Raw genomic sequence first — 13,553 nt, forward strand, 5'->3', positions numbered from 1 at the left:
TAGCCTACATAAAATGTACAGACTGTGAGAAATGTGAAGATATGGGTATCTCAGCAATTTCTAGATAAACGAAATCCCAACTTTAAAATCATACAGGTCTCCCCATGAGTGCCTGGTAAACGTATTGTGACATCCATAGGTAAACGTGTCATTTATATAGCTACAGACAGCCTATATATACATCTTTGACTATAAATGGTTAAGCTTGGGTCATGCACGTTACTCGGGACCTCACGTACTCACAGCACAAACAAACGATCAGCATGTAGCACGTCTCAAAACACGCTTGAACAGGAGCCCGAACGCTTGGTTTGTTGAAGTGACGTGAATTGACGCGTAGACAAATGGAAGGAGGCAAATCCTCTTTAGACCAACACTGCGCACTCACGCAAGAGCGAGCGTACCGTGCTTCTCGACGCGCGACAGAGAGTCCGATGAAAGCGGCACCGTCACTCCGTCTTTAAGCCATTACATACTAAATGCATGTACTTTAAAGGCTGTGATCATTCTCTGTCTGCTTCAGCGATTATTATGACTCCTGCATGAAGAAATCAGCATACATTGGATGACTGACATGTCTTCACTGAGACTCTGAGAAGAGTCTTTCCTAGAAGACCTTGTTAGCTGGTCTCGGGCTCTCCGCGCTAGACTACCTATGTTTGGAAAACGACCCGCTCCTTACTACCTTATGCATATCCACCAGGCTGGCAACGGGGTCTGGTGAACATATTCAGAGCAGATTTAACAGGTAAGGTTTCTGTTCATTCTGCTGACTTGTCATTAAGAGTAATGTCTAGTGTTTGACCTAATTCAAAGGCAACACGGTTCATAAACAAACAGCTTTGTTCGTATTAAAATGATTCACGAAAAGTAATACAGGTTGATGCAAAAGGGGAGTGTAGGAGCCTACTTTCACGGGCATCCACATAAACTCGCTGTCCACATTAAACTTGAAAGCTTTTCAATTGCAGATTTTAGATTATGACACCTTAGCATATTTCAAAACTGTTGAGATAATTGTTTTCAGGAGATCCTAGACATCTTCCAGGAAAACGTGGACTTCTCGGTGCACAGCAAATGTGCACACTCGGTGCTCTGAAATGTCAGCTGTGTAAAGTCTGAGAACTTCTGAAGTAGTATTATTTCACACTGATCCACACAATGTCCACGGGAAGAACGAAGCGTAAGATAAATGCACAACATTAGCAGTTCATCGAGCATCCTTATCACCTAAAGTGCGCAAACTAGCTCTTGCTTATCTGTTCACGCGGTCGCCCCTGTTTCCCTGGTACAAAGCTTAAGGAAGTCTAAGCGCGAGAAATATTGCCATCCTTGCGTAATGGGCATTTCGGATTTTCAGGCGTTGTTTTGGTTGCCATCCAGGAAAAAACAAGATTCATACCTAATTTTACACAGAGGTGAACATTATTAATCTTTTGAAGGTTTACATGTATTCAGCTGGAGTTGCTCACGGCTGGGTTTTACTCAAACCTGGATGATAAGGACTCACATACGGTACCAAAAGTATGCCTGTTGAATACAACCTGGGTTGCGTTCACCACTGCCTAGAATGTGTTCTTTAAAAATTGAACGTGAAGAGCGTATTTATGGCACAAGCAGAGAAGGGGAAATGAGAGGAACATCCTAGGGGTGTAATTACTTATATTATCTCTCTCTGCCTCTCTCTCTGAGGGCTCAATGAATACGTAGGGCATTTTAGGGCATATCGTAGGAAAGTGCCTCTGTAAATATCCATCTGTTTTAATAGATCATATAAAAAAAATCTAACAATCCAATGCCCCCTAGACAGCGGTATCTTCTAAAAAAATGAATAATGTAATGTGGCGCATTTCATGGTTCCTCCACTTTGCATTGCTGTTTTATTTATTAATGCACATTGTGAAATGATGCATACAAACTCAGCTCTAACACCTCTGGAGCTTATAGGATAATGTACTTCTCTTTAGGTTACCTCCCAGTGTAGTGTAAAAGTATAAAACACGCCACACAAATGTAGTGCTGATTTAGCCACCCTTTTAAAATCTGCTTATATCCTGCTTCCATGGTGGATTAAATCTTGTTGATGAAGTGTGGTGTGAATGAAGCTGGGGAGTGACAGCCTTGTATGATTTGAGTGCTGGAGAGCATCAGCACGTCACTGAGAAAAAAAAATTCTTAGCAATCTTCAGATTTAGAATCCTTTGTCACCTTTCCCTTCTTGCAGCTTGTGATGAGCCTCCTGCTCCTGCTCAACCACACTAAAACAGTGCGCTTAGAATAACCAATCTGCTGTTGTGTCATGCATCAATAGTCTTCTGTGAGATACAGTGTCTTCATTGTTTGTGCTGTAATGGCACATGTCCGGCATGCAGTCATACATTGCTTTGAATTATATCAATACATTTCTCTCCAAAGGAGTCCTTTTGAATGTATGCTGTCCATATAGTTATTACTTTAGCTAGCTAGTTTTGACATTGTGTTTTGACATTCCAGAAAAAAAGATAATTATGTCTAATTTAAGCGGTACAGTACATGCTACAAAAGGCATTAGTGTCTTTGTGGTTCTGTCCTGTTTTTTTGTACCAGATTTGGGCATTTTAGCTGCAAATTGGGGCCTTGCTACTATTAACTTAATATTACTTTGCTGCAATAGATTGGAGCATTTTTAGAGCATTTACCAAAGAATGTCACCAAGGGGAAATGGAACCTTTTTGCTTAATATTTATATTTCTACACACACACGCATACAAACATATGTATATGTTGATGTTATTGATATTTTTTCTTTGCAAATGCCCCTAAATGCCTCTTAGAAATCCCTCCTGACCCCCTTCTCTTCCTCTGACTTTTGTATAGCTCACCTACCTGTTTTTGTGCCACTGCACCACTGCACACAAACACAGATATGCAGTGAGAGAGCCATGATAGAAGTAATATACAGTGGCATCAAAATGCCAACATCAAAGCGAAACACACTTTCGACACAGGAGAATGACAAGGAAGCTATTTAGCTGCATAGCGGAACATTAAGGTTTATCCGGAATTGCCACTTTCCACTGAACTCCAAGGACTCCACAGAAAGAAGCTAATGCACTGTAGTATGGCAGGTGTTCTCACCGCACACCTGATTACAGGATTCTGAAGTGTGTTCTCTGATTCGCTGCTGCTCTGTTCATTCCGGACTTTTGCGTTTTTTGCACAAAGAAGAGACAGATAATACAGTAGGCTGTTCCATTCAGAAAGGATTTTTCACTCGTATTGAATTACCTCAGATCTGCCCTTTTGTTACCTTCAGTCTTTCCGCTAATTAGTCTTGTTCCAATTAAGTTTTGGTTAAATGCTCTGCTGCCCTTGTTGTCAGCAGGCTGAATAAAGGTCAGTTAATCTGAGTTTGCATTGATTCTAACTACTCTGGTGCCAGAGGGGCATGTCTCTGCCAGGCTGCCCATGTGCTCTCATGTGCATCAGCCACTCATGTTCCAGGCCACTCGTATCTTTTACACCTGGTGGCTAAAGTGCGCCTACTGCCGGGATGGATCTCCGGATTGGAAGGAAGTGTGTCGCGGCGGTGCCCATGTGGCGGCTGTTTTCCCGCCTGGTTTGTAACAGTTCAGTGCGGCTCACGTAAGAGCTGTCCGTTCTCATCGCCACACGCCCCGTTGGCCTAGGGAAAATTGGCTGCACGGTATCGATTTTTGTGGGGTTATTTTTTTTTTTTCCCACCGATTGAATTAGCCCCAGCCTGCTGTCCGATCAAGCTGTGTGGAAAAGTGAAGACCGTTTCGCTGTGCGCCTGGCAATATCATCCAGGTCTCCATGGCAACAGGAGCCCGCGGGGTGGGGACCAGCGCCTGATTGGCTTGATGAGTCACACGTGTGGACGTGCTTGCTCTGTGACGCACACCTGTGCATCCCTTCTGCATCCCGTTGCATTCCCTCATTGGCACATTCCTCCGCACAGAGCTGCTCACCTTCAGCTCAGCGTGTTTGGAGAAGGCTGACATACACAGGCTGGGATCGCCATGGAAACTAGTCCCTCTCTCGCTGTCCTCTGGTCTGTAATTGTTGTTAGTCTTATTGTGGGGGTGACGGTTCACGGTGGCAGAGTACCTGGTTTCAGGTGACGGACTTCAACCTGACTTCTTGTATCGCAAATGCACAAAGTGCAGGCACCACACTGCTGTGATATTTGTATCTCACGTGGAAGTAGCGTAACGTGACTCCTAAACCAAAGGTCACCTGTGATAATTCATCTATGTTTGCTGTGACGGGTGTGTTGTTTACATGCAGGAATCATGCATCGAAATCAGCAGTTGAATTGGTACAAACTGCACCAGCTGTTGGCAGAGACGGGAAAGAGTCATATAGCGACGATAGGGACATTATAGAAGAAACCACTGACTATATAATGGTAGTGCAACTGTTTTTCTTTCTAAACCCAGAGAAAATCGTCTTTTGATGCAGACGACACGTGACACAGCATCTGATTGCAGTTCTCTTTTGTGTTACATAAGGGCCTTGCCTGTTTGGAAAGGGAGGGGGAGACAGGGAAGGAAAGAGTTGTTGTTGGTGGGGTCCAGCATATAGAAATCTGTATATTTTTGAGGATAGATGTTTTTTTTACTGTAGTTGTTAAAGGGGTGAAAGGAATGTCTGAAACGTGCATGGCATCAGAATGTTCCATAACCTTGCTGTGTTACATGTGCAACCTCTTGCTGGTTATGTATCTTTTCTCGGAGGTCTCTGAGAAACAGTTTGTTTATTTCCTGGATGGACTCACTCTGTAACAATGTAGTGATTTCATTATTTCATTGTCCCAGTTCAGCAAAATCATGGAAAATGACCCTTCAGGCACTGCCTTGACCTCAGCCCTTTTCAAATAAACCATTGTTCCTTAATAAAGCACACAGATTACATTTACTTTGGTGAAACAAAGCAAACATACTCAAAGTTATTTTTAAAATGCAAATCACAGCATTAAGAAAAGGTACTCCCTCTTGTTTTTTATCCATTCACTCATTTTTCCCTCTATGCGCACTGAGGATATATTAGGATATAATTTTATATATTACAATGACGTTACAAAAGAACACTGTGGTGAGTTACTGTCAGCACGGCTGTCCTTGTATAGAGTTCCTTAGTCTAGGAAAAATTGGATAGGTCAATCTGATTACTGGATTGAGATAAAAACCATTGGAAAGAGGTGAATCTAACGGGAGGAGGAATGAGAATGTGACTTCAGGGGAAACTGGAAGACTGAAGATGAAAAGGGGAGTGCATCCAACCCAGCCAGGAATGGAGCGTTGGAACCGAATACACTCCTCTGCCTACCCACTCATTCTAATTAAGTAAATTAGGAAAACATTTGATGCTGCCCCCAGTACAAGAAAATCTTAAACAAAGCTAGCTAAACGGGCCTTTGAACCACCCTGAGCAACTCCAACTGCTCTTTTTCCCCCCCAAAAATTGCTAATCGCTGCGCCCATCAGGTACCAAACAACCAATAAGAAAGGTTAACAATGCAATGAATGGACTAATACATGCAGGACCTGAAGTGTTCTCCTAACAGCTACAAATGTGACCAAGGTAAGGAACGAATGGGCTTGGTTTATAAAGAAATCATTTTGACCCCCCTCCCCCCCACTGACTGTACACATGCAAACACATTTTTGCACATCTGTTATACTGTCTGCATTATTTAAAATGTTCAGTCATCTGTCTATTCTACTTTGCACATCTTATATTTTATATTTCAATACTTAGTATATTTTTTCTACCTCTTTTAATATATTTTTATATTATATTCATAGTATTACTGCACATTGTACAGCTTTTGCACTGTTTTTTTTTCTTCATCTTTGTTTTTCAGTACTTGTTGCTTTTATTACTCATTGTACTTTAGTGTTGCATCTGCATGGAGCACCATCGTACCAAAAAAATCCTTGTAGGGGCAGCCTACTTGGCAATAAACTAAATTCTGATTCTGATTCTGATTGTTTTTCTGTAATTTCAAAGAAGATTTTAACCAGCATACATGAAACTTAAGTGGAAACAGTCCTTGACATGTTTTACCAGAACAGACTGGACACTCCTCCTTCCCAATCAATAAATGATGGTCTGTTCAAGTTATTATCATAATTAGTATTTTAGACAGATACACAAAGAAGGATGTGATTGCACTGTCTTGTAAAATTTATAATAGGATCATGACCAGGCCATCAAAATAGAAATTTTGAGACAATATATATTCCAAATGTCAACAGGTCAGACATTCAGGAAATCCCCAGTGATAGATCCCAAGCACACAAATGGAAAAGAATGTGCTTACAGTAGTGCATGAGCTTTGCTTTTTTATAGATGTGTCTCTCTTTTTTACTGGTATCGGCCTTTGGAATTGCATCCCATTACAAATTAAGGAATGCCTGAACGAAAATGCCTTAAAAAACAGTTAATGATTTTTATATGGATGAACCTTGATTAGTTATGTAGATAATAGTAATAATAAGTGGAGTGGTTTGCCCTACATGCCAGCTTTTTATTTCTCAGGTTACATTAGAGAAATGAATATAGGCTGTCAATATCACTGAAGTGTTTTTAATGACATATGTATGTATTGAATAGGCTTTAAATGTTATTTTTTTTCCCTTGAGGGCCACATTGGAAATGAGTGTTTGTATGAATACTTTAATGTGGTATGGAGGAACCTTGATTAGTTATGTAGATAATAGTAATAATAAGTGGAGTGGTTTGCCCTACATACCAGCTTTTTATTTCTCAGGTTACATTAAGGAAATGAATGTAGGCTGTCAATATCACTGAAGTGTTTTTAATGACATATGTATGTATTGAATAGGCTTTAAATGTTATTTTTTCCCTTGAGGGCCACATTGGACATAAGTGTTTGTATGAATACTTTAATGTGGTATCCTCTGGGTTCAACTGTACATCCTTTTTATGTACATTTATATATATATTTTTTTACCCATAATAAGTCAGTCACACTGCTCAGCACCTTATGGAATAAGGGTGTGCATTTGTCAGCTTAGCTTACCCAAATAACATGAAGCGCTTAGTTCTATTTCAACATAAGTTACTTGTCAATACTTTACTGTGCATTACCACTACTTGACAGGACTAAATGTTAATTGCAAATATAAACCAACACTGATACTACCACATTGATGCTATACTATTGCGTAACCTCATGTAATCTAATTTACATAAAATCAATGCATACAAATGCGAACCTAATAAATAATTAACAAATATGGTAATGAAGCAAAAGCACAATGGCTTGGAAATCAAACCAACTGTGTTACAAATGATAAGACTGTAGTGATTGGTAAAACAATAATATGATAAAAAAATAATAATCATAAATCATAAACATTCAGAACAATATGGTATTAAAACATGGGCCTTGGTGTTAAGGGGCTTATGTGAATGCAATGGAACTACAGTGGCAGACATATGTGGCTTTTTAATACAAAACAATCGGTTAAAAATGGATCTCTTCTAGGGCATTTTAAAGACAGTTACACAACTGAAATACCACAAAATCCCAACTGAGAGGCGGGGGTAGGGGTTAGGGTCCTGAAAAGCATTGGAAAATAGGCTGTGTGAAGGATTATGAAAGGACTATGAAAATTGTTTGAGTGGGGCTAGGGTTATGGTTCTGGAAAGGGGTGGTTATGAAGCTGAGGTTAGGGTTGGAGTTTAGGCTACAGGTGGCTACACTGCACTGTATGCAGTGGTAAATTGGGATTGGTGATGCTTTAGATGGAAAAGAAAAACAATCAAACATATGTACAGTGGCAGTTGAAAATAAAATAAAAGTCAGTTGAAAAATCATTTTGAAAATGAAAAAAATGAAAAGTCATTTTGATGGCAGTTCAAGCACCTCCAAAATTCCAGTTTAACCCCTGGTGGATACCTTTTTGCATCCTCTCCTTCACACCTTAACAACAGGTGTTAGCACAAAAATATATAATATTTTATATAATAAATATTTAATATAATAAAAAATAAAGCAGTGTCGTTCTCTGCCGTATGCCCTGGACAGATGCAAATACACACAAAATGTTCATGCCTGTTGTGTACAGATAATTACTAGCAGATACGCAAGGACAGGACTGTAGGGTGACATACAGAATCATTTAACAGATCCTTGAACACTTTAGAATGGAAATAATCCTCTGCTGAAAGCCTGAAAGAGAGGGCAGTTGTCCTTGGTAGGTCTTAATATTTTTGTCACTAGTGCCACTGTACCTCTTTCACAGCTCCTTGACTGATCCAAGAATTGCTCTCAAATTCATTAACATTCAGCATTACTGAATGCTTACGGTGAGGGAGATGTTCAGAACATTATATAATTCAATTCCTTGTAAAAATATTGTGTATTCATGATCTGATGAGAGGGATTTGGTGTTTGTGTGGTTTGTTAGGCTGTTGAACTGGAATATGCTTTCTGCGTATGATTATGTAGTCATATGCAGTTCAATGCAGACACATTCTCTCGGCTCTGATTGGCTCTGATTGGTAGGTGGTATTTTACACAAAATCTGTTCCAGGAATAAGATTTAATAGTGTATTGTTGGCATCTACATGTGAATAATATTAGGCAGCGTTGAGTAATTTTGTACCACTCTTGTTTGTATGTGTGTGTGTGTTTGCAGTATTTTTTGTGTGTGCTTCTCATCGATTGAAAAGGAAGGAGTAAAACACCTGTTGTACAGATTGCCTGTCAGATGCTGACCCAGAAACCCTCACAGCAAAGGCAATTTAAAGTAAATTGGATTGGCAGTGAGATTATGAATAAGCATTGGCCCTAGAAATGGTTAGTACATTGACTGGAGCGCTGACTGAGGCACACAATGTTTTTTAAAGACACCTTGGTAAAAAAAAAAACAAAAAAAAAAAACATGTCCGTTATGGTAATTCTAAGCTAGCTGTGTTGGTCCTCACTGTGGGGTGGGCAGTAGTCACTGAGGCAGGCCAGTGGTTAATATCAGGCTCAGCACCAAGAGAAAATACAGCGGGGTACAGTTGCAATCCGCTGGGGTGCACAAAAAGTCATAAATACTATATAGACATTGGGATATACGGAGACAACTGGGGGTGCACTGAGGTCCGTCTGAGGGTGCAATGCGCCCCTAAGCACCCCCATAGCGCTGGGCCTTGTTGTTACCACACAGTGATAGACGTGAGTGACTGCACTGCACTGTTCTGGGCTTGTTCCTTGCCCTGTGTATTTAGAATGTTCTGTTATGCCACTGTGCAGATAATCCTTCGCGTTTGATTGTTGTCAGCTATGTTTTTTTGCGCAATGTCAGATAAGCTTGGTTAAAGCAGGGGAGTAGTCCCGTGTCCTTGTGTGCACTTGAAGTACTCAACCCATGTTAATGGAACAACCCTTCAAAATGTTCTGTTAGACACTGAAAAAAAGAGGTCATTTTTTCAAAAGTAAGTTATTTTGTTTGGAATAACTGTGTCCTGTATATCATTGGTACAGGAGGCTATGAAGAACTGGTCATATATGGAGTTTGTCATTTTATGAAAATACAAAGAGCAAGCTTTTGTTGCAAAACCTGTCAAATGTTGATTATTAACATGTACAGCACAGACCTGCTAGTTTACCCACTATGAGAAAATCAGAGGTGAAAGTAAGTTGGTACAGTTATGTAAGCTTTGGCAGTGTGCTGCCCTTGAAAAGCACATTTTACAATTATTATAATTAGGAGGTACAACTAATAATACCTAATGAACAGTTGACATGATTTGTATAAAGCCACCCACTGTAGCATGCTAAGTGTTGCTCTCCATCATTAAATTCAGTCCATTGTGTACATCTAATATAGTACATCTTTTAGACCATAGAACAAGTGGAGCACAATTATGCTTTGTTATTATTTTGCATCTGAAACTTGCCAAGACTATTGTTATCTGTCTGCGTACTAATAATTATGATCATCATAATGTTTATGCTTTACTACCAAAAAATGTACCACAGATTCTCCACCTACAGTTTGGAAGCTGTAAATGCCACACTTGGTCAAGTGATAGTCATATGAGAGAAATGCTAATCGCTGTAAAGTTTTTCAACAAACCCATAGGAAATTGTATACACCATATCCCTGTTTTAATAGGAACAAAAAACATGATACAACAGAAAAAGACAAGTATCTTATCTGATGGGAGTCTTTTTTTATATTCCCTGCCCCTAGCAAGAGCAAATCATAAAGAAATATTAGGATATCTTACCTACCCATCTAGTAGACTCTTAGCTTCCCATCTAAGAGACAGCTATTTTCAGTCTATGGTCCATATATCCAGCTAATGATAGTTGTATGCTGTTTGATCTAGCGTTTTCTTGAAAAAATACACATTCAGTGTGTTTCCTCACTGATGCCTTGATAGGGCACCTCAAGGTTCATATTAGATCCAATAACATATATAAGGGCAAGCCTGAGGTTCAGCACAAATATTTTTGATCCAGCAGCAAGTATTAAGAGCATAACCTTTTTGGTTGCCAAAATTCTGTCATTATCTCATAAACGCCCAGGGAATCAAGACGGTATAAGCAAATTTGATGCTTGTCTACAAAATGTATAGTGAGGAAGAAGGGTTCAGATTATTCTCCTTTTGGAACAGACGGGATCTCTATAAATGTGATGGGTACTGGAGAAAATTAATTTCTAGACCTGTTTTTTGTAATAATCCAGGTCTGAATTTGTAATCCTGATATAGTAGAGCCTCTGGGGTCAAGCGACCCCACCACAGTGAAATTTAATGCATGTTAGCATGTAAAAGTTGCCTCCTCCAATTCTAATTTTTATTTTTTTATTTATTTTAGGAGACCAGACTTTTAATAAGATGTGAACATTTAGGCACAAACAAACTGGGTGCTATTTCTAGACTACAGAACTGTGAATAACTATTCAAATAAACAACATTCGAGTAGATTTTTCTCGACAGTCAGTACAAATAAATTCCAAAATAAGGAAGAATAAGTTCAGTAAGCACTGTCTGTAATGGAAAGCAGAACAGTTAAACAGAAGAGACTTTTGCCAATTATGGAAAAAAAAAATATGAATATATGAAAAAATGCATGCCAATCTTAAAGAAGTAATGGATAAAATAAACATGTTGTCGTTGGTGGAGCAGACACCACCACTATGGACAAGGCAAGTAAGCGCACCAGCCAGAGATTGTATACAAGAAAGCCTGAGGGCTACTTTTATTTGGCCCTGCAGTGAGGTGAAGAGGAAACCGCAGCACTTACAAACATGTGGCGGGTACTTAAAGTAAGGGTAAAAGGCAGTTTCTCAGCGCTATTTCTATAAGGTGGCAAACCAGGAAAGTGGTCTTGGTCCTTCCAGGACCAGTGACCTGGCACGCAACAGGAGGGGGCTGAGGGTTTTCTCTTCTGAACCTTCCATTATAGACTGCGCAGCAGGATTAGTGCGAACACTAATACACGGTGTCCCTGGAGCCTCTCAGCTCCACCCGAGGCCTCTGGCCATCTTATCTCGTCTCCTTAGATGAGGGAATGCTTTGCAGAAGCGCTAATTAGATACGGCAGACAGGTGCGCGCTGAGATAAGTGATTAGCGCTGAGCGGGGCTGCTGTCCATGGTCCTGCTGCTCCCTCTGAGCGTGCACTTGCTGTTTCTGGTTCTGATGGCTGTGTAGGAGCATCGTTGCCAGCAAACCTGCCCTGGGTAAGGTGCACCTGCCATTGAAGCTTCCTCATACGCCTACAGTTGCACCTGCTCCCTCAGACGTATTGTCAGTTTCTCCCCCCTAAATGAACGGAAGTGAAACAGTGGAGAAATTGAAACAACAAGACAAACAACAGGTACTGTTGGTATATACCCTGAAAGTACTTAAAGAACAAGGTGAGATATCAGATGCAGGGATATGTGGCAAAATGTATTGATTCCAAATTAAGGAGGTTGCATTAATGTTATTCAATGCTGTTATCAGACCCCATTTAGAGTACCATACAATTAGAAGGACCTAAATCTCTGAAAAAGTACAGAGAACTGCACTAAAACTGGTTCCAGATATCAAACAGTTAATAGGCCCTTAATCTCTTCAGTTTCAGAAAAAGTAGACTTAGGGAATTAATAGAGGTTTTTAATACCAAATGGGATTCATAAAGTAGAAAGAAGTTAGCTGAGTTCTGTCAGCAGAACAACAGGACATAGGTGGAAATTATTTCAAATTAAATTTCACAGTTACCATTGTGATGATGTAATACACACTGTCAGTGAACTCAGCTAATACAGAATATCTCACCCAATATGCATGCGAAGCAAAAGAAGCAGATTGATTAATGTCATTTAGGATGCATTACATTGCATTACATTATTGTCACTTAGCAGATGCTCTTATCCAGGGTGACTTACACAGGTTACATTTTTACATGTTATTCATTCATAAAGATGGATATTTACTGAGGCAATTGTGAGTTAAGTACCTTTCACAAGGTACAGCAGTAGTGCCCCAGTGGGGAATCAAACCAGCAACCTTTCAGTTACAAGCCCTGCTCTTTACCTTAATGCTACACTGCTGCATGTGTACACAAGCATGATTGTATGATTGCAGTTAGCCAATTAACATGCAGTGACATTTTTTTATGCACATTTTTATCAATCCTTGAATAGTTAAAAAAATCCACTTTACATCAGAGAGGATTTTGGCAATTATTTCTTTTTCAGACCCTAGTATCAGAGAAGGGGGGGCTGCTGTAGTGCATCCTACAGCCATGCCTTTTTTCCTTGATCGGATCTGAAATGTAATTTCCCGCCACCTACCATGAGGAGTGTGGCCTACAGGAGTGCCTCATAAGAGTTTGTTCTGCCTGAGAGAGAGAGAGATCGAATTGGAATATCTTGAATTTGAGTCCACTTCCCTTCATGTTAGCCTACATTAGTAATTGCACTCTGAACACACGCAAAGGGCCATTCACTTTCTGATAGCATATGTGACAGAGCTCAAAAGTTGTCAATAACTGGAGAGCTGTCTCTGTGAGGACTAGTACCCATTAGGGAGTTCTGTTAAACATGTCTGGAGTTTACTTCTCTTATTAAACTGGCAAAATAAGCTGTAGCTTGCCAGTATATATTTTACTTGTGGGTATTTTACTTATTCTAGTGGAACACTGGTTTGCGGGATATTGTGTTGGAGCAGGAAAAACATGGAACTGAACACAGAGATTCAACCATGTGTAACAAATCGGGTTACACAAAGTAGGTTGGCAAAGCCCAGAGATTAGTTACTTTTCCTAAAAAAACTACAGATTATTTCTGTCTTTGGCAACACTGCTTTTGTTTGTCCTGCCAATACCATACCATTGAATTGAACTGAAAAAATGATTTTTGCTTTTCTTTTTTATAGTTATATAACACCACTAGCTGCAGTTTCTCTATCCCTTAGTGGTGATTCACTGAGTAGTTTGATATTTCTCCTCACAGTTTTGAATCTTTCCCCAACTTTGAAAGGGAGCTCAAGAATTAACTGGAAAGTAAGCAGCAGAATGTGATTAGATTT

At 39.9% G+C, this 13,553-nt stretch overlaps 1 protein-coding gene across 1 annotated transcript in view; it reads left to right on the plus strand.

The window, feature by feature from the left end:
- The first annotated feature begins 494 nt into the window (after positions 1-494).
- The window catches only part of LOC118785373 (growth hormone receptor-like), a 30,739-nt gene continuing 17,680 nt past the window's right edge, over positions 495-13,553 (plus strand). The window contains exon 1 of the mRNA XM_036539989.1: positions 495-748. The gene's annotated coding sequence lies outside the window, so the exon portion shown is untranslated. The remainder of the gene's footprint in view (positions 749-13,553) is intronic.

Source organism: Megalops cyprinoides, chromosome 11 (genome assembly GCF_013368585.1).
Source record: "Megalops cyprinoides isolate fMegCyp1 chromosome 11, fMegCyp1.pri, whole genome shotgun sequence".
Classification (NCBI taxonomy): Eukaryota; Metazoa; Chordata; class Actinopteri; order Elopiformes; family Megalopidae; genus Megalops; species Megalops cyprinoides.